The 27,834-nt window shown below is 47.0% G+C and overlaps 1 protein-coding gene across 13 annotated transcripts in view; it reads left to right on the top strand.

Moving 5' to 3' along the window:
- Positions 1-1,149: 1,149 nt before the first annotated feature.
- The window catches only part of Apbb2 (amyloid beta precursor protein binding family B member 2), a 337,969-nt gene continuing 311,284 nt past the window's right edge, over positions 1,150-27,834 (top strand). For 12 of the 13 annotated variants that reach the window (XM_031342505.1, XM_031342497.1, XM_031342500.1 and 9 more), the window contains exon 1: positions 1,151-1,393. The gene's annotated coding sequence lies outside the window, so the exon portion shown is untranslated. Of the gene's footprint in view, positions 1,394-27,834 lie in introns of all 13 variants that reach the window. The other variant, XM_031342494.1, reaches the window with a different exon arrangement.

The following is a 27,834-nucleotide window of genomic DNA, read 5'->3' as shown; positions in this document are numbered from 1 at the left end:
GCTCAGTTCCAAGAGTGAACTTGCATAGATTTATGGAGATTTTTCTGTAGCCTTACTATTGGCCTTCCGCCGAGTCTGGGGGAAATACTGATGATAGAAGAGGCTACAGGATGCAAGATTCCTCCAACACATGGCGTTCTGTCCATTCCCAACAACCCAACTCTTTCATGTGTCAACACACCTGGTGTATGGAGATGGCAGAAATGGCATTTCATAGAAAGTATTCAATGGATGTCAGTCACTGCTGAGTTGTAAAAATCATGAAGGCAGGGGAAGGGATTTGCTTGTACTCCTGGGTCTAGTAAGGGAAACTTGTGGAACCTCAATAAACTCAAGCTGTGTGATGGAAAAAAGAATAATGCCCATCTCCACTGTAGGGAGGATGAGTCTGAGTTTATTATCTGAGGGAGGAGTGTGTTGGAAAAGTGCCATTACTTAGTAGTTACAATTATTTTCAGAATTACCTTTCTACATCATCTGTGTATATCGGATGGCAGCCGCACAGGCACAACCACTCACTCATTCATCCCCTGGAAATGTGCCTAGCATGATGCTTCAGCATCCTTCCCAGTTGAGTCTGACCTAGGCATCAGTTTAACACCCCTTGGCTTGGTGGAGAACAAATCAAGGACCTCCCTGTGCCTGCAGTCAATCCATTTACTGCCTAACAAACAGGTAGCAAGATTATGCTTTTTCCTTGTTCGCAGGTGTATTTCTTACCTGGCATTATCTCGCTGCGATTTTCCAGTGCAGAAATGTTCGTGTGTGGCATATTGTCTAGGCGTGGGGGGGGGGGGGGGGGGGGGGGGGGTGAGGAGGCTGAAAGCAGAAGTTTCACCTTTCAACGTTAGCCTGGAAGGCTGTGGGCAGCTCTCATCTGGGGATATTTTTCCATTCTAAAGGAACGCAGACGTGTGAGAGAAGAGTTCCTCCAACTGGCTTTTGGTGCAGACAGACGCTAGGCCACCTGGAGGGGATACCCGGGCTGCCCCGCACCCCCAGCCTCTGGTGTCACCCTGGCGCCCCCTGCCTCCCTGCTGTGCCGCAGCCTGGCCGCCTCCACCTGCAGGGGTCGCCCTGGGAGCGCGGCCCGCCCCCTTCCGCCGCGGCCTCCGCCCCCGGCCCCGCCTTGCTGGGTTTGCCCGGCTCCTCCAGGCCCCTCCAAGCCTTTCCTCGCGCAGCCGCCGCCAAAGCCTGGAGAAGTGGAATCTCGCCGCCGCCGCCGCTCCCTGCGCGGGCCTCGCGGAGCCGCACTGGGCATGCTCAGTCGCCGGAGCCAGCGCTGCTCTAAGTAGGAAGCTCGCGTGCTGCAGCCCGCAGCTGATCCGGGTGCTCAGCGGACTGCGAGACCTAGGAGCCGGGTCCGGAGCCGATCGAACGCCGTGCAGCGCTGGTGAGCCCCGCTTCCTTCCATGCCTTCAGCCCGGGGATCTGAGGGATGGCCCGGAGTGCGCCGCGGGAGCAGGGCAGCCGGCGAGCCTGGCTGCTTGTGCCCTCGGCGGCTGCTGCTCGTTTTCTGGCGGTCACCGCCGGTCGCCCAGCTGCAGCAGCTGCCGTCGCATCTGCAGCGGGCGCCCGCTGCGGAGTCCCGCTCGCCCAGCGCCCGCGCCGCAGGGCCGGCGCTCTGGCTGCGGGCTCGCCCCGTCACTCCCATTACTCTCTCAGTCCCACCCGGAGCTGGGGCTCGGCAGGGCCGAGCGAGGACACCGGGTCGCTGGGCTGTGCCCGGGCGGAGACTGCGGAGGGCAAAGTGCGGGTGGGCGCGGGCGACCGGTAGCGCACGCCCCCTTGCCCAGGGGCCGGCCTGCCCGCCCGGCGGCGCGCTCCTGCGGTTGACTCAGAGACCTGGCCAGCGTCTCCCGGGGTGTAGAGAGCCCAGCTACCCAGAGAGAAGGGGGCAAAGTTCCTGTCCCCTCTGCAATGCTGAGAGCGTTTTAACTAGAAAATGGCTGTGTGCCGAGAGCCGGATCAGGGAAGCCGGTCATCGGGGTCCCGATCGCCCCATTGCTGCCCGCTGGGAGGGATGGTGGCTCAGACGCCAGAAATGACATTTGTGCGACAAAAACTAGCTGGGCGGAGGGAGGATGCGGAGTCCCGCAGAAACAATGATAGGTGGTCTCTCCTTTGATGGAGAGGTCTGAAAACAGGAGGTCAGGCTCAAAAGGCCAAGGGAGTGTGGGGTTAAAGAAAAAAAGCTGGGAAAAAAAAATCAAATGGAGAATTGGGACCGTTTTGTAGTAAGATTCTGCACAGCCACGACTGTCCCGATCGCTTGGGGATAGACTGAGTGGTTGGAGAGGGCTCACATGGAGAGAATTAGGTCAGTGTCTGAAGCCCAGTGGGCTCTTAGAGGGGGCAGCTTTAAAAAGTCCTGTCACTGGCTTTGCCTTGTGCCAGTGTCTTAAATGAAAGCCATAAAGGAGCATCATAAAACGATAACAGCAATATCATTTTGATATCAAGAAATAAGAAACTTTGTGAGGCTGGCCCTTTTTGTTATTTGTTTCTTCTTTTTTTTTTTTTTTTTTTTTTTTTTTTTTTTTTTTTTTTTTTTTTTTTTACCGATTTAAGAATAAATTATGACAGCTGATCTGTTGTTTTAGGATTTGGTACCTTAAATCTTGTTCTCTTTCTTGTCATGATATTACAGATCTTTCTCTGAAATGGCCATGGTAGTAGGACCTGAATTCTTGTGGCTGACTTTGTGGAGACAGGACTCTCGAAGGGAGCCTTTCTTTATGAAGTTAGGAACAGGCTTTGTCTTGTTTCAGTTTGAAAGCAGAATTTGGGTTTCTCAGAATTCGGAGACTCTTAGCAGAATCTTAGAAATGGCATCTGTTTGGGAAAATGGTATTTGTTCCCAGGATGGGGACCCCTCTCACCCCAGGCAGGCAGAAATGTGGTGGGAACAAGGGTGGCTGGAGAGAGGAATGGTCCCATCTGTGGAGTGTAGGGGTGGGTTGGGGGATGTCGCAGGTGCAAGATGTCTGCCACTGTCCTTTTGAACTTGATGTGTTAGATTGGTGGATGCCTTCAGAAAGTTCCCAGAAACAAAGCTGCCATCCATGTACCACCCTTGCTCAGAGCCTTTGAGAAAGGACTCAGGTCGGGACCCTATTCCACTGCGGCTGCTGCGGTCTGGCACTGTTACTTCTTCCCCAAATGGATACTTTAAAACTGTTCACCTTTAAGGAGCAGGGCAGAATCCTGCATTCTGAACCGTTGTAAAGAGGTAGTTGAAAAACTGGGGTAGCTACAATGTAACAGAATAATACTTTACTTTAGTGTCAGTAATATGAATACAGACTACAACATTGTCTTGGAAAAGACAAATATTACAAGAACACGTGTGTGGAACAATATTTTAGAACAGCTATTTTGTATGTCATGTTTCTGTTTTCTCAGGGCTTTTCCTGCCAGAAGAGAAACAGCAAACAAATATTGGATTCTTTTTCTGTTAGAGCAGGAATCAACACTTGAAACCCTTCCCATGATTACTAGAATTGTGTTCTGTTGCTTACCCTGATTAGTGGCTATCTAAATTTATCTAAGAAAAATGGAATCTTAATATCTTTCTATCCACACCTTTAAAATAGACAATACCTTTGTGGCAATAATACCTTAAGTATCCTAGAGACATACTACAGTGTTTTATGAGACCAACAGCTACTCACTATACTTGTTAGTATAGTTTTGAGTTTTGAAAACTTGATGAGTTTTGGAAAAATATTGTATTAAGTTATTACTGATTGATTATATGGGTGATACTTTCCTTCCCTGGGTTAAGAAAACTAGGATTTGATCAATGGCTGTTTCCTGACAAAACTGTCTTGTGTGTAATGTATGAAGGCACTTGTGCATATGTACGTGCACTTGTCTTATGCATATTCGATGGTCAGAGGATCCTTTGATGGAGATCTTGCTAACCTTCACCTTTTTTGAGACCAAGTTTCATCTTATTTTTGACCCCTATGTATACCAGGCTAACTGGCCTTGAGAGCCTTGGAGGATAATCCTGTCTTTACCTTTTAATCTTGCAGAAGGAATACTGTATTATCATGCCTGGCTTTAATGAAGGTCTTGGGGAGTTAAATCAGGCCTTCACCTTTGCACCACAAGTACTTTGCCAATGGAGCCATCTCTTTAGCTCCTTATGTATCCTTTGGTGATGGTACCTTGACGTAAATGCCACCCATCTAAGAAAACCCCTCTAAGAGGTGGAGACTTCAGACCCCATTAGCAATCTCACTGTGAGGTTTCCTCTCATAGGAGAATATTTCAGTGTGTCCCATTATTATTCCCTAAGCATTCTCTTCTGAGACATCTTTGATTTGTTGTTTAGGATTAGGTCTGAGTAGAAGAGCGTGCCTTACGAGTGACCCGAATGCTTGTAAGAAGCCTCCATCCATGTTTTGAAACCTGCTTTGTGTTTATTTATTTTCAGCGGTGTTGTAGTACTAGCAAATAGAATTAAATCTAGGGATGATAAGCCAGAATTACCCATTTTAAAGAGTCATTGGTGCATACTGTGCGTGGTGACATATATCGATGGCATGTTTTGTAGCTGTAACGGCTTGTCTGAGGCAGAGTGACAGGCTCCATAATTAAGGGTCTGGTAGGATTTGGTAGAAAGCTCACCAAGCAGCAACTCCAAAGGCTTTGCTTCTATGCCTTGCTCCTCTGTGAGTCCAGTTCACTCTGTGACCTGGAGAAGTCAGTTCACATTCTGGAATCTAAGTTACCCCATCTGTAGAATGAGATTTGCAGTAGGATATGCCCTCTGGTTGGTTTACTGAGTCCTTGGCTGGCCTGGTCTGGTGGTCTATAATCCAGCCATTCAAGGAGGGAGGAGTTCATTTAGCGCATAGGAAAGGCTGATTTTATGAATCTCAGAGCCTTTCCTGCCCTGGTTTTGTCTTGACACCTTGGCTTCTTGGTCAGTTCCTGCCTCCCATTGAGTTTTTCTTTTGCTACAAAATAATTGTTATCTATGAACTCTGAACCTGTGTTCTTCTGGGTAGGAGGCAGAGTGTGGATTAGGCTTGGCTATCAGACTTTGGAAATTTTTTTTAGCATCCTCTGAAGAGAGACTTTCTGCTTTTAGGCTCCCAGCTCAAGTAGAAATCCTACCAGTTGCAGAGGAGGCATTCCGTGTCTTGGTTGCTGGGCTCTATCTTGTAGAATTTTAGCAGAGCTTTCCTATGCTTTATCCTTTGCCTTCTGCCCTTAATGAGAGGTACAGCTCTTGGCCTTAGGAATTGATTGCCATTGTCATTTGATGTGAGCATCTTCACTGGCTGTGCAGGTGTTTATGGTCTGCTGCTGCAGTAGCAGAAGTACCAGCTAGATGGTGATGGGACCGTGGGCACAGGGCATCTGTTCCATCCTGGGTTATGCACGAGTTGCTTTCAGGATGCTCACAAAACTCAGCATCGTTAATCTTGAGGTGAGGCAGGAGAAGATAGCCAGAGTTACTGTACCACTTTAGTAACAGTGAGGGCATCACAAGGCCTCTGGCCTCTGGCCTGCAGGATTCTGAACCCCTTGCAAGGAGCAAGGCTAGAACGGCAAACATGGGAAGAGGGCAGGAGGTAAGAACAGAAAAGCTGGGGAGAGGAGGTAAATCATCAACATGTGGTCAAGACTCGGGAGCCAGGATCTAGTTAAAGGCATAGGAGGTCAACACCCTGACCAGCTTACTAACTGACCAGCTGACCACAAAAGATACAGATGAAACAAAACAAAGAAGAACTAAAGGGAAAAAAAATGGCAATGTATAATTTCCTGGTATATAAGATGTATAAAATGCATGACTTCACAAAGACAAAGGAGAGAGCATAGAGCAGAATAATGGGGTGAAATAGACCCGAAATGTTCTCTTTATGTTAATGACTTGAGAATGCTAGGAGGTTAGCCATTGTGTTCTTTTCCTCTTGTGGATGCTGCAGGATTTTGCCTTGCGGGGCAGTACCTGAAATTTCTGAACTTGAGCTATACCGGCAAGCCTGCCTCAGGAATGCTTGGAGTGGGAGGAAGTGTGGCTTTGTTATTTTTAGTTGACTAAAAAAATGCAGACTTTTGAACCGAGCTAGGAGGAGTGTGCATTTGGAGGATGCAACTGGACCAACGTTGCAGAGCTCTGAAGAGGAAGGGCGAGTTCCCTTGCTGGGGAAGGAAGACTTGGTATCGCCGATGGAATGGTACGATGTAGCATGTCCAGTCCACCACCCTGGGAAACAGATCTTTGTCTGTAGGCATTGCAGAAGTGAACCGTTCGTGTAGATGCAGAGAGCACAGTGCGGGCCCTGAGGGCTAAGAGTCTATCAGTGACATTGTCCTTACTGCAGTGATAATGGTGATGTTAAAGCCAGGATTTTATTGGTGTTCAAATGAGGAGAGCTGCCCCTTTCGTTGAGATTATGCCCTTCCAATTTTGGGGTAAAAGTTCTTCTGTGAAGGGATGGGAATATTTTCATTTGGCAGCTTAATGGTCCATGAAATTGCTAAGTCTGGGAATCTGGTCCTGAGATGCGCAGTTCTGCCCTTGGGATTGAGTTAGTAGCGAAGCCAGACCAACACATAGAGCTTGTGGGTGGGCTGCTAGAGCCCCTGGGCCTTCCAAGAATGTAGAGTCACCCAGAGTCTCAGGAGCTGTGAAGGAATTCATTTTGAAAGTGCCCTGGGAACTAGTGAGCATTTTTGAATTATAGCCCAAGAATGATCAGCAGGATGCCAGGATGAAGGACGAGGGCCTGAGAGAGCAGACAGGGCTAACAGCGGCAATGTGAATTCAGCAGGCAGGCCTGGAGATGTGTCTTGGCATTTGTTCCTTTGCATGGAGATCTCTTTCTGGCAGAGCCACATGCTTTTGCAATTTGGAGATGGTGATTCTAGGAATTGCTGTTGGAAGCAAGACTGTTGAATTGTGAATTGCTTAATAGTCTCCTTTATGTGGGCTCCCATGCTATCAAGCCCTCTAAGATCTTCTTTATGTGGGCTCCCATGCTATCAAGCCCTCTAAGATCTCCTTCATGTGGGCTCCCATGCTGCCGTGCCCTCCTGGCTGAGGCTGAGATGCTTAGGGGAAGCTTAAGAATGGTTGGCCCCTGGAAATTGCTGCTTTTCACCTTTCACCTTTTTTCCCCCTTTTTGGTGGTAGTGGGGTTACTGTTGGGTTGGGGGGACAGGGGAAGAAAAAAAAACCTTTGGTTTGAAATAATAGTTTAACATAGTAAATAATGTGTTTCAGGCAACACTTTAGAAGTCTGTTGAGCTTAGTGGACCTGAGAAGATGTGTCAGTCACTAAAGCACTTTCCATAAACACATGAGGGCCAAAAGTTCAATTCCCAGCACCCATGAGAAAGCTAGGCATTGTGCCTGTAACCCCAGCTCTAGAGAAGAAGAAGCCGGAAGATCCTTGGGGCTTGCAGGCCAGCCAGTCTAGCTGAGTAGGAGAACTTCAGGGTCAATGAGAGAGATCCTGTCTTTAAAAATAAGGAAGAGATATGGGCAGTGATGGCGCACACCCTTAGTCCCAGCACTCAGGAGGCAGAGGCAGGTGGACTTCTGAGTTCCAGGCCAGGTTTGAACTCACTCTACAGAGTGAGTTCCAGGATAGCCAGGGCTACACAGAGAAACCCTGTCTCAACAAACAGACAAACAAACAAACAAAAAACAAAACGAGAGGGGGAGAGAGAGAGAATGAGAGAATAACTTGAGGAAGATGAACAACATTGACCTCTGACCTATGTATGTACATATGCTCACACACCTGAACACATGCAGACATATCCATAAAATCTGTGCTTAATCATCTGTATCTCATTGATCATATCATCAACTTTACCATGAAGTTCTTTGAGCTCAGAGCTTCATGACTATTGTGCCATCTATAACCCTCAGGAAACCCTGTTCCTATTTTATAGATAAGAAAGCTAAGGTCTTTTCTAATAGGCTGTACAGTGGCCATCCTGTTGTCCTGGACCTTCAGTAAACACTGAGGAGACCACTGGTTGCCAAGTGACAGGACTAAGCGATAACGTTTATTTATTAGGAGCCAACTGTGTGCCAGCAGCTCTACAGGAAGCATTTCGTTTAACTCTTTGCAGGTACAGCCTCATTTTCCATTTGACAGTTAGCTCTGCTTCAGAAAAGTTAGAGGCCTTGTCCAGGCCCTACACAAGTCTTGTCTTCTTGCCACCATACCATTAAACTTCCTTTAGCTCGGCGTTTGGGGAAAAAGGTAAAAAATGTTACCTTCTATTTGATTTCAAAGCGCACAGTTGACTGGAATCTGCCTGTTGGTGGTACTACTATTTCCTCTCGGTTTTGGCTCCCAAGTGCATTTCTTTTTCATGTGATTTTTTTCAGACATTGGAAACTAGGAGTTGCTCTTTTGACTCTCTGGGATTTCCTAGGATAGATTGCATTTGTATAAAATAAGGGGAATCTGATTAGTTGTCAAATGTAGATCCTAGGAAGCTGAGGCACTGGGTGAGGATTTCAGAGCTGTCCTAGCAGGCTCAAGGCTGGCCTTAGGTTCTGACTCCTGGGACCTTGGCCCGAAACCATGGGAGATGCTGTGTTTCCCTGATCATCATGCTTGTTATTTGCTGCTGAGTGTGTGCTTAACTTGAGGGTCCTTGTTTAGTTTGTTCAATAGATTTGTTCTAGGCAAAGGCCAGGCCACCTTCTACATTTTGTATCTTGCATTGCTGTGCAGTGCTGCCTGTGAGTGGAAGTACTGTGTTTAGCTGAAGTACTTACTGTCTGTAGGTTGAAATACTGTGTATGGCTGGGCAGTGCTGTCTGTAGTACGTAGAAAGTACTCTGCGTAGCTGTGGGACTGTCTGTAAGTACTAGAAATAGAAGGGCAGTACTGTCTATAGGTCGAAGTACTGTGTATGGCTGGACAGTACTGTCTGTAGATGGAAGTACTGTGTATAGTTATAGGCTATCTGTAAGTATTGTCTGTAGGTAGAAGTACTGGGTATAAATGGACAGTATTCTATAGGTGGAAGTACTGTGTATGGCTGGGCAGTACTGTCTATAGGTGGAAGTACTGTGTATGACTGGGTAGTACTGTCTGTAGATGGAAGTACTGTGTGTAGCTGAAGTACTGTCTGTAGGTAGAAGCACTGTGTATAGCTGAGCAGTACCATCTGTAAGCAAAAGGATAAACCTAGCACAAGTTAGGTTTCCTGGGTTGCTTCATTTTTGGTGAGCTACTGCAATGTAATTTGCAGACGGCCATGGCCTGATGAGGCCTGATGAGAATGCTCAGTGTACTGGGGCCTAGATAACCATGGGGAGCTCAGCTCAGTCCTAGACTCTCTCTCCCTGCTGTCAGTACAGAACTTTTCGGATCCTCCCCAAGAAACAAGTTTTGTATATGTTTTTCTAGGTCATTAGTGAAGAGAGACGTTCATCCAGTGACTCCCAGAAACCTCAGCTCCACGTGTTCATTCCTTTGTGCAGCAAATGTTTATCGCATACATAGTTGGTGCCAGGCACTGTGCCAAGTCCAGGAAGACAGGAAAATGTGCCAGAGCACTGGTGGTAGGGTGCTCTAGTGGAGGTCTGTGTGGGGTGTGCAGAAGTGCTGAGAAAGGGCGGTACTCCTTCTTTTCAGAAGTGGGGGTGCTGCATGGAAGAGGAGCCTGGGCATGTGGCCCCTGTGAAAGTTTCCCCTGACGAAGCCCTTTCCTGGCTCCTGCTCCCCCCCACCCCCCAGGTCAACTCCCTGGAACTTTAAGAGCCCGTCTCCCCTGCCAGCACAGGATCCTTCCATGAAAGTAGAAACGTGGCCATTCAAATCTCTGCAAGTATCTGCTTTTGCATTTGGGGGCTGGGGGGAGGGGACACTTTTGGCCTGCTGGACGCCTTTGACCCAGAGACATTTTAGCTTGACTCTTGGCTTTTGCAGGTAGAGATTAGAGATACTGTTGGCTAGTGTGCCATGCGCAGGGCAACCTACTCTGTAGAGATTATCGGAGTTTGGTGTTAAAAAACCCTACTCTTGGGGCTGGCGAGATGGCTCAGAGGGTAAGAGCACTGACTGCTCTTCCGAAGGTCCTGAGTTCGGATCCCAGCAACCACATGCTGGCTCACAACCATCTATGATGAGATCTGACGCCCTCTTTTGGTGCGTCTGAAGACAGCTACAGTGTATTACACCGGAGCGAGTGGGGCCGGAGCGTCTGAATATAGTGTATTACAGTGTATTACTCCAGAGCGAGTGGGGCCGGAGCTAGCAGGGCTGGCAGAGGTCCTGAGTTCAATTCCCAGCAGCCACACACATGATGGCTCACAGCCATCTGTACAGCTACAGTGTACTCATACACATAAAATAAATAAAATAAATCTTTGAAAAAAAAAAAGCCTACTCTTAGGGTTCTGGTATTGCCTTGTCATGGAGTCACCCATGCCCACCTATGGCAGAATTTTAGTTGAACACCATAATTATGTAATGCGTCACCTGCAAACGAGATAGCTACAGGTGCATATGTAACATGATTCTGGGGATTTCAGGAGCCGATAGAGGATAAAGGCTTAGACCACCACCTGGCAGGTGGTGAGACCTTAACCGTTATCATTACTCTTGGCTTACCAAGGTTTGCGTTTTGAACCAAAGAGCACAGCTTCGGGAGCCCGTTGTAGCACTGCCCCCTGGGTGTGCTTTGGGGGAAGAACTGTCTGGAGGCTTCCCCTACTCCTTTTGTCAGTGTTTCCCACTGTCCCCACCCCCTTGAGTCGGAGGCTTTCAGTAGCTTTGCCTTTCATCCCCTTTTCCCAGGGACCCAAATTTATGTCCTTGCCAAGCCTTCCTCTAGAGGGCTGGGAGTATATTTATGATCTTCCTTAGCTCCATCTATTTCGGGAATGGTGAGAAAGCAGGAAGCAGGTCAGGGGGAGCTGCTGTGTCGCTTCCTGACTGCCAGTGCTTCCTCCACCATGACATTCTGAGGCGGGAGGCAGGTGGTAGTGCTTGCTCTTACAACTCTCCCCTCTGCACCCCCCGAGCTCATCCCCCAGCTAAGTGCCTACTACTTCCAAAATACCCAGTAATTGGGTCACAACATTATCTGCCTGCCAGGAATCATTTCTGAAAATCAAAGCAAAGACGCAGACTTCTATCAGTGAGATTTGAAACATCTCTATCCTCTGCTCTACAGTTATTCCAAAAATAGAAACAGAGGGAAGCTGTCTTGTCCTCTCAGTTAGGTGGCTGTGTCTCTGTGGCTTGGAACTTACATCTTATTTTTACTTTTGTTTGGAGCCCTCTTACTGGAGATGAGCCTTTGTGGGCTCCATTCAATGGATCAGATTTACTGTTAAATTTTCATAATAGGAGTTTTGGGGTTTGGATGCTGTCAACAAGCTATAGAGAATGTAAGACACCAAGTGTCTTAGTTACTGTTCTGTTGCTGTAAAGAGACACCATGACAGGCAGTTTATAAAAAGAAAGCATTTAATTGGGGGCTTGCTTACAGTTTTTAGAGGGTTAGTCCATTATCATCGCGGTGAGGAGCATGGCAGGCAGGCAGGTAGGCAGGTAGGCAGGTGGGCAGGCAGGCAGGCAGGCAGGCAGGCAGGCAGGCCTGGCACTGGAGCACTGGCCAAGAGCTTATATCTAATCTGCAAGATGGAGACAGAGGGAGGGTGCAGGGCGGGGGGCGGGGGAGAAGAGCCACAGATGGAGAGACAGAGGGACAGAAATAGACAGGCACTGGGCCTGGTGTAGGCTTTTAAAGCCTCAATGTCCACCCCCATCCTTCCCAAACAGTTCCACCAACTGGGGACCAAATATTAAAGTACAATGAGCCTATGGGGCCATTCTCGTTCAAATCATCACACTGAGGTTATTTCTAATTCCTTCCCCACAGCTCTTGTCTTCTCCTGAATGAGAGCCGTGACCTCTTAGTTTGCACCTCTGTTTGGCTTCCCAGAAGCTAGAGGCTGATTTCAATGCCTGATCCTGACCAGGATGGCCGCTCTGTCTGCTCAGAACTCTCATTTATAGAGAAAAACTGACAGCTCAGGAACTGGTTACAGTACAGTATGGTATTACCAGCAGAGAAGCGCTCTGCTCCCCAGACCAGTGTCTACTTTTGGTTGGGTTTTGAGGGTGTCCGGCAAGTCTCAGCTTAGTCTCTTCCACAGCTGTCCTGCTCCCTACATCTCTGCCTTTTAAATCACCACTTGTCTCCAGCCCCTGTGCAGAGGAGCCCTGCCGTTCCCCACAGCCTCCAGTTTCTTCCTACCACTGTTGCCTCTCCCTGCAGAGTTTGCAGTCATTCCCCAAGTCGCTTGCCCATTTCTTCTCCGCGCTGTTTCTAAAATCCTCTGCAGGTATAGGCATGTCCATTCTGCCCATCCAGGGACTCCTTGCTGCCCACAGGCTGGAAGTACAGCTGCTTGGCACCGGACCCAACACTCTTGGTGATCTGCCTTCCCTCTCATGCCTTGGGGCTTGCACACTACCATTTGTACAACGTGCCGTGCATTCTTTGGCATTGGACAGAGGGCTTCTGTTGGCTGCCTCCATCCCTAATGGACTGTTTTTCATCTGTCTGATGTCAGTCCTCCTACGGGAAGTTGCTTACTCGGTGCCCACCTCACTGTGCATCAGAGTCAGCCCTGGGCTTGTGAAAACACATCTTGCTGGTCCTAGCCCCAGAGTTCCCAGGTGTGTGGTGTGACTTGATGAAAGTCTGCGTTTGTCAGGATTTCTCAGGTAGCATCGAAGCTGCTAGACCGGGGTCACACCTGGAGAGCCACTGGTGTACACAGTCATCCAGGTCAGGTCCTGGCGTTCTTCTCCGTGCTCCCACTGGGGGTTCTCACACCCTAAGTCCTGAACCCTTCATCTTCATCTGCATTTTTTTCTTGGCTTCTGTACATAGTCTATGGATCCTTGTGGGATGGTTCTGTGTTCCTTTATAGTTGTGTTTCCAGTGTTGGAAAGAACACATTTTCTGCATCTGTTGTTTCTGTTTCCTCTTCCTCTCTCCCTCCTCCTTCCCCCTCCTTCCCTACTCCCTGAATTTATAAGCAATATACTATGATGCTAAGGAGATCAGTATGAGTTTACATATAAGTCATTTTTTTTTATTATTGTTCTACATTTTAGAATGGTTTGGAGAGAAGCCATTACTGTTTCTAGAACATAGTTTTCTTGAACTTCTCCATTGTGGCTAATGTGGAAATAAAATGTGTCCAGAAGAAATGCAGAGGACATTCAATTTAGCAAATAGAATTGCATACAAATAGTCCTTACATTTAAAAACAAAACCACTAGATCACATTGAATTGAAATGAAGCCATATTTCACTTAGACCATATGACCAAATGCTTAAGTCATCATTTGTGCAGGGGAGAGGGAGGGCTTCTAAGCCATCTCCTTTACTTATCCCTGTGTTTATTGAGCATATGTTTATTATGCCCATGGTCTTCTGATAGTGGGCCTGTTGAGTTGCGGTGGAGAGTTGTACGACACTGCGCTCTCTTTGATGTAGGGGAAGTCTGGGCCACCTTTCAGTGCTCATAGGTTCACTGATCAACAGATTTAAAAGTGAGCTCAAATAGGAGCCCAAGAGCCATTTTATTAGAGGATAAAAGAAAAAAAAAAAAACCCAGAGGAGGCAAGCTGTAAAAGTCAGCGGCTGCCTGGAGAAGGGGACCGGAAAAGGGAAGGCAAGAAGCCATGCCTTGTAAGCTGGCGTGCGGGTCAGATGCATGGCTGACAGGCAGCCGCATGGTGGGAAGGCTTTAAAGAAAGTGAGGAAGCCTAAAATGTCTGGGGAGAAGCCCAAAGTGTTAAGAAAAACAGGCTTAAGAGGAAGAGAAGGAAAAATGAACTTTGCTTTGAGTGATTTAGAAAAGCGGGCTGACTTAGGACCCTACATGGCTGCAGCCTCTAAGCCTCTGCATTAGAGGTGAGGATTTTTGGCAAGGAAAAGTACAGTATTTCATTAAAGAACTAATTCTACCTGCCTCTTTAGCCCGGCTTAAGGTGAGCCCACCCTCGTAGGTCCTTTAGCCAACACGATTAAACTAACTCACTTGAGATGTTAGGTCTCCATTCCAAGCCAGAGATTCTGTTTTTCTGATCTAACATCTTGGTAGGAAATGCTGTGAAAGAGAGGGGTGATGAGATCCCAGGGCCTAGGGTCCCCTTAGAGCAGGTGGTGTGACTGGATGGTATTCTTCTGGGTCCTGAGTGACAGGAAATGAAGGCGATGTCAAAAGTCTGGCATGTTTATGTACCACATACCATGTGTAACGAATGTACCCAGTGTAAATTTAAGAGAACACACAAGCAAATGTATAATGAATAGAGTGTAAATTTAAAAAAAAAATACACAAGTAAACCCAAGTGAGGAAGCAGTGTGACACTGAGAGGAGCCCTTTCAGGCCAGCGGATTGCTTCAGAAGGGCCTCACCCGTTCTCAGGGATCCCTTGCACATCCATTGTGCTCCCCTTGTTATGATGCCTGCCGTCTGGGTTTGAGCTCCATACCGCCTCCGTGACTTCTAAAATAGGCTGCTTAGCACATGCTTGTTAGAAATGAAACGCTAATCTTGGTGTTACCCCAAACCCAGCAAAGGAACACACGAGCAAAGCAAAAGTAACCGGGCAAGGCAGGTAGTTTTTCCTGTGAAAAAGGTCCTCAGAACTCCGGTACTCGAGCAAGCGCTCTTGGCCAAGATGGTTTCTGTCTTTTATCCCTGGTGTAGATGGTAACTGTGCCCCATCCCTGGGAGCTCCGCTGATGAGACTGGCAATGTAAAGGGAGAGGAGAAAGAAAGGTTCAGGAAATTCCAGTCCTTGCTAGGCTAACTACCTTTGATAGGAAAAAAAAAAGAAAACATTTCTTAGGTGCTTTTGCCTTACTTGGTTTAACAGACTGTATTTGGTTTAATTGTGGAAATTCTGATGTCATTGCAACTTTTGGGGATGCAGACGCTGCTCTGGGTGTCAGCTGACCAAGGAGAAATGACCCCCACCTGTCTTTTCTACACCACACTTTTCTCCTTCCTTTTTTCTTTTCCTTCTCTTTCTCCTTCTCCCTCCTCCTCTGCACTGAGTGTAACCCCTTCCTCAGAGCTGCATAGCCAAGCTAGCTTGAACTTAACTATGTTAAACTCTTGATCTTCAGACCTCAACTTACCAAGTGCCAGAATTATAGGCAGCTGGCTACTGTGCATCACGCTCAGCTAAAAGTACTAGCATTTGGATTTACTTTTAGTTGAGGTATGTGTAGTTTTGGTTGTTCTTGAAGTTAGAGTACAGGTAAACTAGGCAGCCATTTTGAGGAGGTTTATTTTCTGATACCTACGGTTCTTTGCCATAGCAAGCACAGAAGGGGGCAGGGAGGGGTGAGGTTGCCAAAAATGTTTATTTGCGAGGATCCTGGGGCAAGTTCTAGAAAGAACATATGTTAAGGTGTAGTAGTTAAGATAGAGCCTGATACCTATAAGCAATCCCAGCACTTGGGAGACTGAGGCAGGAGGATCAAGATCCCAGGACAGCCTGGGCTACATGGTAAGAATAAAAGAACATCTGACTCAGTTATCAGGTGGGTGAAGAGGCAGCTCTCTGTGCTGCGTTCTCTTCTACTTAGAGTAGTTTCTGGAGAGATGAAATGGGAATTTACTTAGAAAAGAATGAAAGGAGCTGGAGCTGGAGAGAAGAGCCAGAGAGACATCTGAGCAGGGTAGGGAGGGAGGAGCTGGGAGGAGCTGGGAGGAAGGAGCATGGGAAGGGGGCGTGGGGGAGCGGGTGGGGAGGAGCAGGAAGGAAGGAGCAGGACGGAAGGAGCAGGGCAGGGAGGAGCAATGCTGGAAGGAGCAGGGCTGGGAGGAAGGAGCAGAGCAGTGGGGACCATGGCTGAGAGAAGCCGGGCAGGGAGGAGCAGGGCTGGGAGGAGTACTGTTTAGAGGAGCAGGGCAGAGAGGAGCACAGCTGGGAGGAGCTGGGCAGGGAGGAGCAGGACAGGGAGATTCCTTTAGGTCAGGGCTTTAGTTTTGGGTGGATTGTACTCTTGGGTTCTCTAGTTTTGTGCTCCTGAAGAGATAGGGACTCTGTCAGGGATGATGATGGTGCTGGAGACTGTTACAGGGGACAGGGTCCCCATCTTGCAAAGCTTTGAGGAAAATCCCGTTGCTTTCATAGTCAATGTGTTACACCGATTTGGGCAGAAAAACCTATGAGCGATGGTGTGGTGGAGATGTGCAGGAGCATGGCCGCAGGGTCAACGTCAGTTTCTAAAAACGACTCCCAGAACTGGAGGTTAATTCTACTAAAATAAATACAGGAAGTCCTGCATTCCACCCACTAGTGTGTCACTGTCTCACGGATCCAAGTCATCTCCTGCTGTGTCTGGTTTTTACTTCCATGTAAATCACCTCACTTTACCAGGCCTAGGTCCTGCTGGTTTTTTAATAAGGAGTGGAATTTCATTGAATTTTTTTTTCCTCCCTTGGTTCTGAGGACAAGGGAATTGCAAGAAAGAAACAATTAAAACAACAACAATAAAAAGACCTAGAGCTCATTGATTTGTGGCATTATTATCTTATTCTTGTAAGAAAGCAGGATTTTCACGTCATGTGCGGTTTCCCTTTGAGAGAGATAAGGTGGGGGGTGGATGGCTGCATTCAGAGTTTATGTAAAGTTTTGCTTAACATTTGTTCCTGGATGAACATTTGTGGATGTATTGCCTTCCTTCTGCAGCGCTAGCTATTAAACAATACCAGGACGCCTTGCCAAGAAGAGTTTCCTGCTGTCAGAGCGAAACTTAAGGCAGCCTTCATTTGTGTAATAGGAGACTGGGTGGGTGCAGGTTTTCATTAAAGCACCTTTATTTTCCCCTCTTGTTGACCTTGGGATTAATTTCAAAATGCCTGGCCATGTGCCATTTTGATAGAAGAATGTGACGTGATGCCCCCTGTGAATGTTCCAAGGTGATGTAACTGTTAACAATTTGTTTGCATAAAGCCAGCGATAGGAGAGAGCCGATAGACTCAGAAATAGGCTCTGTCTCTGGAAAGGGTAGTAGATGACTTTGTTCCCCCCTCTATCTCTTGCTCCCTTTCCGAGCTCTGGAGAAGAGAAAAGGGGTAAAATTACTATCGTGTGTTTCATCTGAAAGGTATGTTCTTGGGACTGTCTCTCAGAGACTAATTGGGGATGAAAGCGCTAAGTGAAATGAGCCAAGCATAAAGGGCCTATGGTTTTACTAACCTGGGATAGTTGGGTCACAGAGGCAGAAGCTAGGCCTGTGGTTGCTAGGGCAATGGAAGCTGGTGTTCCTGTGGGACCAAGGTTTCATTTGGAAGAGACGGCCCTGCAGTGCGGATGTGCTTAATTCATATAATTATACACTTAAAAATGGGTTGAAGCAGTTAAAATTTGGGGGAGGAGTTACCTTGCCCTGGTCTGAAGCTCCTTTGAGCATGTCCAAACCTCAGGGTGGCCTGCACCTGAGCCTGGAGCTCTAAGGGGTGGGGAGTGGATGAATGGTACTCACTTGTCCCTTGACCTCGGCACCAAGTTCCTGTCTTGTCAAAAAGCTTTCTTCTGCACTCATACTTATCTAGACAAGGCTTTAGATGTGAATGGATCTGGGTTTAAACTTGAGCAGCCAGAGCTGCAGTTTCTCCACGTTTGGGATACCGGCAGGAGATACTGATGGGGCCAAGCTGGTGGGTGGGTGTGCTGTGGTCCTGTGAAGTGTGTACCCTACAGTAGAGAGCAGCCTGGCCAGCATCCTCGGCTTCTCCTTTGAGTTTTTCTTTTCTTGTTCAGATGGTCATCAGGTGAAACAGTCTTTCTGAGAGAACTGCATTTTTGTAACTGGGCTACCAGTGATTTTTTTTTTATCGGATTTGTCCTTATCTAGGATTAAAACAAAAGGGATTTTTTTCTCTCTCTCTAAAGGCTTATTTATGATTTATTATTGTTTTATATGTATGGGTGTGTTGCCTGCATGCGTGTCTGTGGACCGCTTTTGTGTTGTGCCTATCCATGGTGGCCAGAAGAGGGTATCAGATTCCCTGGAACTAGAGTTACTGATGGTTGTGAGCTGCCTTGTGGGTGTTGAGAGTCAAACCTGTGTTCTATGGACAGTACTCTTAATCTTGAACCATTTCTCCAGCCAAGATCTTTTTAAAAAGGCTCATGGGAAGGGGTTTGCAATATACTTTGTATTCAATTACCTGTTTTGTTTTCTATTGGGTTTGTTATTCCCCCTTGACAGACTGTCAGTGTGGTGCCATGGATCATAGTTTGGTAGGCTTGGAGGACTTGTAGGGTAGGGTTTGATCCTGGGTCATACTTGGTCAGCATGATGCCCACACCTGTCTTTGGCACATGGTTGCCCAGACTGTGTTGCAACTCGCTGTGTAACCCAGGCTGGCCCTAAACTCATGGTAATACTTCAGCTTCAGCCTCTTTAGCAACATGAGCTGCTTGCTCTTTAATTTAAAAAAAATTATGTTTACTTATTTATTGTGTGTCTATGTATGTGTGTGTGTCTGAGTGTGTGCGTGTCTGTGTGTGTGTATGAGTGTGTGTATGTGTCTGTGTATGTGTGTCTGAGTGTATGTGTGTGTGTGTGTGTAGGTAGGAGGGAAGACAACCTGTAACTCAGTTTTCTCTATCATGTGGGTCCTGGGGCTTGAATTCAGGCTGTCAGGCTTGGTGGTAAACTCTCACCTTCTGAGTCATCCAGCCCTGCCCCCTCCCCCCCAACCCCCCACCCCCTCCCCGCACTTAATTTTTGGAATTTAAAATTATTTACCTGTGGGTTTATTTTGCATGTGTGTGTGTATGTGTGTGTGTGTGTGCACATTTGCATGTTTGTGAGTATGCCTGTGTGTGGAGCCCAAAGTTCACATTGGATGCCTTCCTGAATCACTACTGAGGCAGGGCTTCTCGGTTGAACCCAGAGCTTACTGATTCAGCCAGTTTCGAAAGCCCTGTTTGTAAGAGTTGGGGATGTGAACTCTGGTCTTCATGCTTGTAAGCGGCAAGTGCTCTGTCCCTGAGCCCCTACTTGGTTTTTGAAACAAAGAAAATTCCTCCAGTCTAATATGCACTTCAAAAAGATGTAGTTGGTGTTTTCTCTAGAAACAAATCAAGGATTTCTGTAATCACAGAACATTGTATCCCAAGTATGTGCTCAGCATAATGACAAAGGATGAGCCCGGGCTACCAGGGGAGGTTGGCTGGCAGCCGCAGAGTGTTCTATAAATTTAACATGGTCTGAAAATTGCATTTCCTGTGGAGTGGCAGTAAGAATTTACTTGCTAAACTATTCTATGTTTTCTCCCAAGGAAAGCTGTTACTTCAGTTATTTATTTATTTGTTTAAAATGGAGGTCATACTGTTTTTCCCAAAAACGATTTTGGTTGCACTTTAGAAAAACCTTTTAGTACTTTCATTCGTCTTTGAGCCAAGATGATTCAGGCAACACAAGAATGGAAGTTGGGGGTTGGGTGAGACTTTGATGCTAGGACCCTGTGACATCTGCTTCACCTGTGTCTGGCTCCTCCGGCCTTTGGGGCGCCTGTTCCTTTCTGTGAGTTTGTCAGTTCCTGTCATTCAGGTGCTGTTCAACTGGGTTTTTTCCTCTTAGTTATGTATGAGGTCAGCTTACTGGGTCTTTTCAAAGACAGTTCCTGAGTAGTGGGTTGGTTAATAATTGTTTCCCCCAAATCTGCTTAAGTGGCAAACCCTGTTGTAGAAATATATTCTTTCCCTGGTATCCAGAGAGTACCAAACCACCAAGTTCATGGTGAATATATTTCTCACAGTTCACAGTACAGTGGGTGCCCAGCAAATGTACAGGTGTGACACTGACTTCTCATTAAGAAAAATTTTAGCTGGGCGGTGGTGGTGGTGGCAGCGCACACCTTTAATCCCAGCACTTGGGAGGCAGAGGCAGGTGGATTTCTTGAGTTCGAGGCCAGCCTAGTCTACAGAGTGAGTTCTAGGACAGCCAGTGCTATACAGAGAAACCCTGCCTTGGAAAATTAAAAAAAAAAAAAGAGAGAGAAAGAAAGAAAGAAGAATTTGACTCACACCTATTTATTTAAATACTCAGGTACTTTGTTTCCTTCTGTCCTTGAAGGCTGATGCTTATCAGGATGACAATTCTAAAGTTGTTATTTTCATGCTGCGTGATAGTGGCTGTCAGACCTGAAGCGTTCTAGGGCATCTACAGTGCCAAAATGCCGTGAGTGGCACTCCAGGGTTGTCACCTCTTATGAGGAAGCGTGGATACCTTAGTGAAGTTTATCATCAATGATCACAGAGTTGGGATCATCACAGGCAGATTAATTGAGTGAAGAGCAATCAACCTTTCCCTATTTTGAGACAGGGTCTCACTTTGCAGCCCTCACTAGCTTTTCTATGTTGACCAGGCTGGCCTCAAACTCACTGAGATCTATTTGCCTCTGCCTCTCCAGAGCTGGTGTGCTCCATGCCCAGCTATGCTCTCACTGGGTGAGCAAGCAGCTCTCAGACAGCGGGCAGAACGATCTGCTTCCACTCCAGAGTTTGTACTTCTGTATTGATAGCATTAGCTAGCCACACATCATGAAAATGCAAGACAAAAACAGGAGAGGAAATCCTGAGATCTTTTTCTCGGGCTGTAGGACATACAAGGACATAAATATCTCACTGTCCAGAACAAAATAGGTTCAAAGGTAGGAGTCAGGCGAGGTGAGAACATTGTGTGTTCTCGTAGCCCTATGAAGGCTGTCTTGGTTTGTTTTCTATTACTGCAATGAGACACCATGGACTGGAAACTTATAAAAGAAAGTACTAAACTGAGCTTACAGTTTTAGAGAGTTGGAGCTCATGATAGTGAAGTGAAGGTGTGAGCTCTCAACTCACACACACACACACACACACACACAAACACTTGCGCATGCATGCATATATGTATGTATGTATATATAAAACCTTAAATACTTTTCTATGTGTTTGTGACATTTCTTTAAAAATAGGATGGAAAGTGATTGTGAGATATACCTGATGTCTTAGTTAGGGTTTTATTGATGTGAGTAGACACCATGACCAAGGCAACTCTTATAAGGATAACATTTAATTGGGGCTGGCTTACAGGTTCAGAGGTTCAGTCTGTTATTATCAAGGTGGGAAGATGGCGGCATTCAGGCAGGCTTGGTGCAGGAGGAACTGAGTTCTACATCTTCATCTGAAGGCTGCTAGCAAAATGCTGGCTTCCAGGCTATTAGGTTGAGGGCCTTATAGCCCACACCCACAGTGACACACCTACTCCAGTAGGGCCACACCTTCTAATAGTGCCACTCCCTGGGCCGAGCATATGCAAACCATCACACCTGGTATTACCTCTGGTTTCCAGATGCAGGTGTACACATGTGTATGTGTCCTCCCCCCACATCCACAAAATACACATTCAGTCTCAGTGCTTATATGCTGCCATTATAGAATATTATTGATCAGAACTTGAAAGTGGCGCCCTATTTATTGAAAATAAGAGTGGCGCATGGTGAATGAGCACTCTGAGAAGCAGCAGGCTGCAGGTGCCGACCTTGGAATAATTCTAGTGTATCAGTCTGCTTCCATTTTATGCAAGATCTCACGGTACAGAGAATTTCTTATGTACTTAAAGCATGTCATATTTTAGTTTCTTATTACTTTGTAGTGAGACCCCAGAATCTCAGGCGTTTAACCCAGGGGAGATGTGAGGACAGGCTGATCTTAGCATCAAAAGGTTAACTGACTAGAGAAACAGAGCCAGTTCTCTGCATGCCTGGGCGCATTTTTATAGGGTGTTTGAGATATGTCGAACTGTATTTCTCTCAAGAAAATTCCTGGAAATCTGTTCTGGTCTTTGCAGTCTCTGAACTTGACCTCACCTGGAAAAAGTACTTTGTGGATGTAAAACAGGTAAGGTGGGCCATACTAGACTGGCCTGAGCCCTGGAGTTGTCCTGACCGGAGTCCATATTAGAGGAGGAAGTGGAGATGTAGACACTTGTGACGCACCAGGAAGAGAGGCAGACACTGCAGTGGGGTGGCTGTGTGGAGGTGGAGGCAGAGTGTGGGGTAACACTCCAAAACGGAGGCAAGCCTGGGGCGGGGCTCTGGAGAGAGCAGGGGAGGAGCTTCCGCTAGGGTCTGAAGGAGGGGCTGCCTTGCGGGCACCTTTAGCCTCTGCAGCTGGGAGAGAAGCTGCGGAGAGGCCCTGGAATGGGGATCCGCCCTCTTAGGGCCTTTAAGCCCTTACTTTTTGTAAAGGGCAAGAGTGTGTCCTGAGGCATCTTGGCTTTAGAATTCACTCCATCTCTTGGTGCTGGGCCTCAGAGATAAGCATGCCCTCAGGGCTTTGAATGCAGCTATGAGTGCTGACTTCGATTGATTGATAGGATTTAAACTTTTTCATTGCTGACAAATTTTCAAGATGGTGACAGCGGCAGGACCTTCTCTGTGGGATTACTGTACTTGATTAAGTAAATTAAGGTACAAGTGCCTAGAATACTGAACCCCTAGTAGATGTCCATATATTACAAAGGGATGCAGGTCTCAGATTTGTGCTTTCGTGTTTTGATATGTGGTAAGAATGAGGAGTTGAGGTGTGATTCAGCCATGACTCCTCCTTATCCCGAGCTGGGGAGGGGGCTCAAGTGGGTGGGGTTGTTTATTGCCTCTTAGTGAAATAGTACTTGAACTGAAAACATTAAGGTTGAAAGTAGAGTCTTGTGCTGTGTCAGGAAAGGCTCCTCAAGTTGGGTCTTGAAGGTTGAGTAGGAGTTTGCCAGGCAGGCAGCAAAGGAGGGCTGTAGCATTATTAGGAGGAGAAGGACCCGCTTCTGCAAATGGAAAACAACAGTGACGGAAACACAGGGAATGAGGGGTTCAGATCCCGCTGCCTTCTGGGCTTCTCAGGCCTATGTATTGACACTTTTTAAATAGGAATAAAAGGCTTTGCTGGTCAGGATGGAAATGGGATGAAATATTTAGATCAGTGCTTGGCCACAGTAAAATACTGGCTCAAAATATACCGCTTTTAGGATTCTAGACCAGGGTTGGAATACTACACAGTTGACACTCCCAGCAGAATCCAGGGGCTCCCTCAGGCTTGGATGCACATTGCACCCTCAGGCCCAATACTCTCTTCCACTGTTTGAATGTCCGTATTAGGAAGCGGAGAAAGTCCGCCATGCATAGTGTTTAAGCACAGGAAAGAGTATTAAAGCAGGCCAGACATTGGCACCAGGGTGCGTACAGATTGCTGATTAGGCAAAATAAAAAAAATAAACCAACATGTTGAGCCAACATGATTTTGTTTGTAAATCTGGTGAACCACCTGCATTTTTAAAGCAATCAATTTAAAGATGGTTTTGGTTTGTTGTCAATTGTCTCCCGATTATCCGGTGACGGAATTCCGTGTTCGGAACCCAATTACCACACTACAGCAACTCAGCCACAGGGCGGGGGCCGGCCTCACCAGCTTGTGTCCAGAGGTGAAAGGAGAGGAAGGAGAGGGAAGGCCTTGAGAGCGGCCAGCCACCGCGACCTCAAGGCAAGCTCATGACCTCAGCCACAGTCCCATCTCACGCTAGGTTTTATTTTATTTTTTTGAAGGGGATGGTCATGTCCAGTTGTATAGATGTGTCTTAATCCTAAAAGAGAAAAATGTGTTCCTATGACAAGACTCAGACAAAAAAGAAATCTAATGTTAACACCGCTGGGAATTACAGCATTTGGAGCAAATAATTGTTAGCAGTCGGGACTGCCTCTTGGTCTCTTCAGACTTGAGCTCCATCCCCCAGAACATAAAACACAGTTGAGAATTTTTCATCATCAGAGTCAGCTAAGGCAGCAGTGGGCACAGAGCTTGAAGGGTGGAGGCTACCCTGGGGCCAGGTAGTTAGTCCAGGCAGAGGGACAACTAGTCCATGCTAAGAGCAGGGCAGCTTTGGGCGAGGTGCTGAGATCAAATGACCTCAGAAAACCACACAGCAGAAACAACACAATCACAGGCTTACCTTAATTTTTTTTTTTTTTTTGAGACAAAGTTTAGGTAGACAGGCTGACTATGAGTCATGCATAGCCTCGAACTCTCCACAACCTGTAGGACTGTCACAGTCACTGGGAGTGTCTGGTACCCTTGATCTTCCTGCCTTTGCCTCCCAAGTGCTGGGATCGGAGGTGTGTGCCACCATGCCTGGCTGCCATTGATTTTTCTTAAATTAGCTTATGATGTTGGAAATAGGAAGCAGCTGGGCAGAGACGGTCCATTTGTTCAGCCAGCCATGTAGGGGATGGGCATCTTGCAGATGCTTTGTGCAACGTGGCCTCCGTGGTTAAAACCTGGAGATGTAGCCAGCCACGGTGGATAACTGATAGCACAGGAGCATGGACACGCTGTGCTGGAAAGCTGGACCCATTGGACATGGGATGAGTGGGAGCTAGGAGCAGGGGAGCCGGTTTATTTTATTATTTTAAGGGAGGGTCTCCTTTTGTCCCCCAGGCTGGTCTTAGATTCATCGTGATGAATCCCTTCCAAGTGCACACCATATTTGGTTAGCTGAAGGTGATGCTTCAGGAAACACTTGCAGGAGGTGAGGCCGGCAAAGGGCTGAAGAGATGAAGTTGAGATGTCAGAAAGGAGGGGTTAAACTGGTGAATGAGCTTTCAAGACTGTTAAGGTTCTGAAGAGAGCCTTGACTTTGATACCAGGGAGGATGTGAAGCCCCTGAGGGTCCAGCAAGGGTAACCATCCTGCACTTCACAAGGGTTGTCTGACACCCGTGGGAGAAGAGAACAGGCGAGCAGCAGGCACCTTGTGGTGCTCTGGCTTCACGGATGCTGCAGGCTTGGGTGAGAGCAAGGGCGGTAGTGGTGGATGTGGTGAGAAAGGACCCAAGGTTGAGTATTTGTTCCGTGTGGAGGCCACAGGTTTCCGCGTGGGTTGGGTGTGGTGGAGTATGGTGGAAAGGGTGAAGGAGGAGTCAGGGTTTTAGCCTGGTGACTGGCAGTGAGTGGCTACTCTGAATGCAGAGGGAGTGGAACAGGCATCAGGGATCCTGGTGGAGATTTGGGCGAGGCAGTTGGACTTGTGACTCAGGCTTCCAGGTAAGGACTGGGCCAGGCTCTAGAGTTTAGAGTGTGAAGACCATCCAAGGAAGGTGTGATACAAGAGTCCAGCCCAAGAGTCTCTTAAAAGGTAGACTTGTGCAGCCCTGGCAGGACCAGCCCTGCTGCAGACGGCCTGATTCTCCTCACTTACACCTTGTTCTGTGCCCACTGGTGTTTTCTTTTCTTTCTTTTTTTTTTTTAAAATCACTGTTCAGATGACAAATGCAGCTTTACCTAATCTCGAATGTGTGCATGCGTTTGCTCTCGGTTTCCTTCTCCCTGTTCAGGCGCTTCCACCCTGTCCACAGCCTGTTCCTTCAGACGGTTGCCACAGTGGTTCCATATCCAGCTGGGTCCTAGGAGACCTGCAGAAGCAGTGACACAGCTCACCGCAGCCTCCACAAGGAGCAGCGTGTTAAGCTTGCTGATGAGAGCAGCCCCAGGGAGTGCAGGTTTCCATGTGGCAGTTGAAGGAATCCCCGTGGAGGACCCTGGCTTAAGAGAACTGAGGCTATGTCACCCAGCAGGCCTGGCTTCAAAGCCTGGCTCTGTCACTTACAGGATGCTCCCTTAGGGCCTTGTGGAGAGAGATGCAAGGCTCCCAACCTCCTCACCCCTGCTCATCTGGTCTGGTGATGCATACCCATCACTCTGAGCATCTGCCATCTGGAGCTGGACAAGGATGCAGGCTGTCACGATACCTGCAGCCTCTTGCATGCTCCTGTAGTTCTTGGGATCAGAGGTGCCTGGGCATGGGTAGGCTGTGGTTACTTACAGGATATTTATCTGTCTGTCTAAGGCTGCCCAGCTGACCACCCCACTTGGCCAGTGACCCAACTTGGCAAGAACTATTCACAAAAAAAAAAACCCCAAAACCAAAAACCTCATATGGCTTATATTTAAGGTATACAAGATGATGTTATAGGAGACATAAATAGTGAAGTGGGTTGCTATAGTGAAGCAGGTTTACTCCATCATATCACAGAGTTGCCCAATTTTGAATTTTGTTTTTGTGCTAAGAACAGCTTAAAAAAAAATCTCTCAGCATGAACCCCAAGGACAGTACTTCGGTGTCTTCCATGCACCGATCTCTAGACTTGTTGGGTCTGTAGATCTGCTCCTTTGTAACCAGCCCCTGACCAACATGTCCCCATTTCTTCTTCTTGCTCCTTATTTTGCATCTGTGTATATACATGATATCACATGTACGATATATATCCATGTATAAAGCTATCATATAATAATTGTCTTTGTGTCTGGCTTACCTCATTTAGTATCATTTCCTTCAGGTTTTATCTTCATTGTGGCAAATGGTGTAGCATCTCATTTTTAAAGGCTGAATACTATTCTGTATTTATATGCAGTTTCTTTATCAGTAGGCCTGGATTATTTCCGTTATTTGGTTATTGACAATGATGGTGTGTTGAACACTGGAATGCAGATATCTTTATGAAGTGGGAATTTTATTTCCTTGTGGGTCATTTGGAAAGTCTTCCACCCCATCTTTCCCATCCCTTTCCACCTTTTTTTCTTTTTAAAGTCGGGATCTCGCTATATTACCCTGGATGGCTTCAGACTCACTATGTAAAACCAAACTAGCCTTAGACTTGCGGCGGTCCTCCTGCCTCTGCCTCACACGTGATCGCTAGGTTTACAAATGTGTATCAATCACCTAGCCCAGCCTTGATCTGGAGATTCTATGGGTCAAGTGCCCCATGCTGAAATTCTTGTTATTAAAACCGTTTGTGATTTTGGAATATGTGCACATGTGCAGATATACTGAGAGACACTTTGAAGAGAGACCTATATCCAAACCCCTTTCTTTTCTTATATGCATTGTTCCTGCACTTTTTGTCTGCAAGCCATCCCATGAAGCCCGACGTGGAATTTTCCACTTATGCTCTAAGCACACAGATACCCGAAGGAGGGTGTTTAGCCACTATGTAACATTTCTCTAGGAACTTCCAGACTTTTTTCATGAAGTTTGCAGCAATCCACAGTCCCAGCAGTACAGGGGTTCCCCTCCCCCACACCCTCCTGGGCATTTGCTATCTTCTGGCTTGATGAGAACAGCCCGCCTAGGGGAGTGGGCTGCACACGCGCATTCTACAGGAATCTGAGTGAAGCATCTCTCCGTGCGCCTGCTGGGCGTCTTCTGTCTTTGGAGAAATGACTGTTTGGGTTGCTTGCCTATTTGTTAGTGAAATTATTTGTTTCTCTTGAATTGGGTTCTTTATGCATTTTGGGTATTAAAACCTTATCAGATAATTGGATTGTGACGGTCCCCCCCCCCCATTCAGCAAGTTGCTGTTTTGTTCTGTTCCGTTTGCAGTGCTGACGATATTTAGTGTGACACGCCAGGTATTTATTTTGGCTTTTGTAGCCTGAGCTTTTGATGTGAGAGACACAAAAATGTCACCAGTGCTGATGTCTAGACATTTCTCTGTGGTTTCTTCTAGGATTTTTCTGGCTTCATGCTTAACATTTAGATCTCTTATCTATTTTGAGTTAATTTTTCTGTCTACTTTCAGATAAGAGTCCAGAGTCATTCTCTGGCCTGAAGAAATTCCAGCATGGCTTCTGACTCATTTTCCCTCTCCTCTCCTCTAGGCTTCCTTGTCAAAATTAATTGACCATTAAGATGCTGCTGTTTCATCTCTAGCTTTGTCTCCTTCCCCTTTTCTTTCCCCTTTCTCTCT

The sequence above is a fragment of the Mastomys coucha genome, unplaced genomic scaffold (genome assembly GCF_008632895.1).
Source record: "Mastomys coucha isolate ucsf_1 unplaced genomic scaffold, UCSF_Mcou_1 pScaffold22, whole genome shotgun sequence".
NCBI lineage: Eukaryota > Metazoa > Chordata > Mammalia > Rodentia > Muridae > Mastomys > Mastomys coucha.
This window is presented reverse-complemented; position numbering and strand designations above follow the sequence as displayed.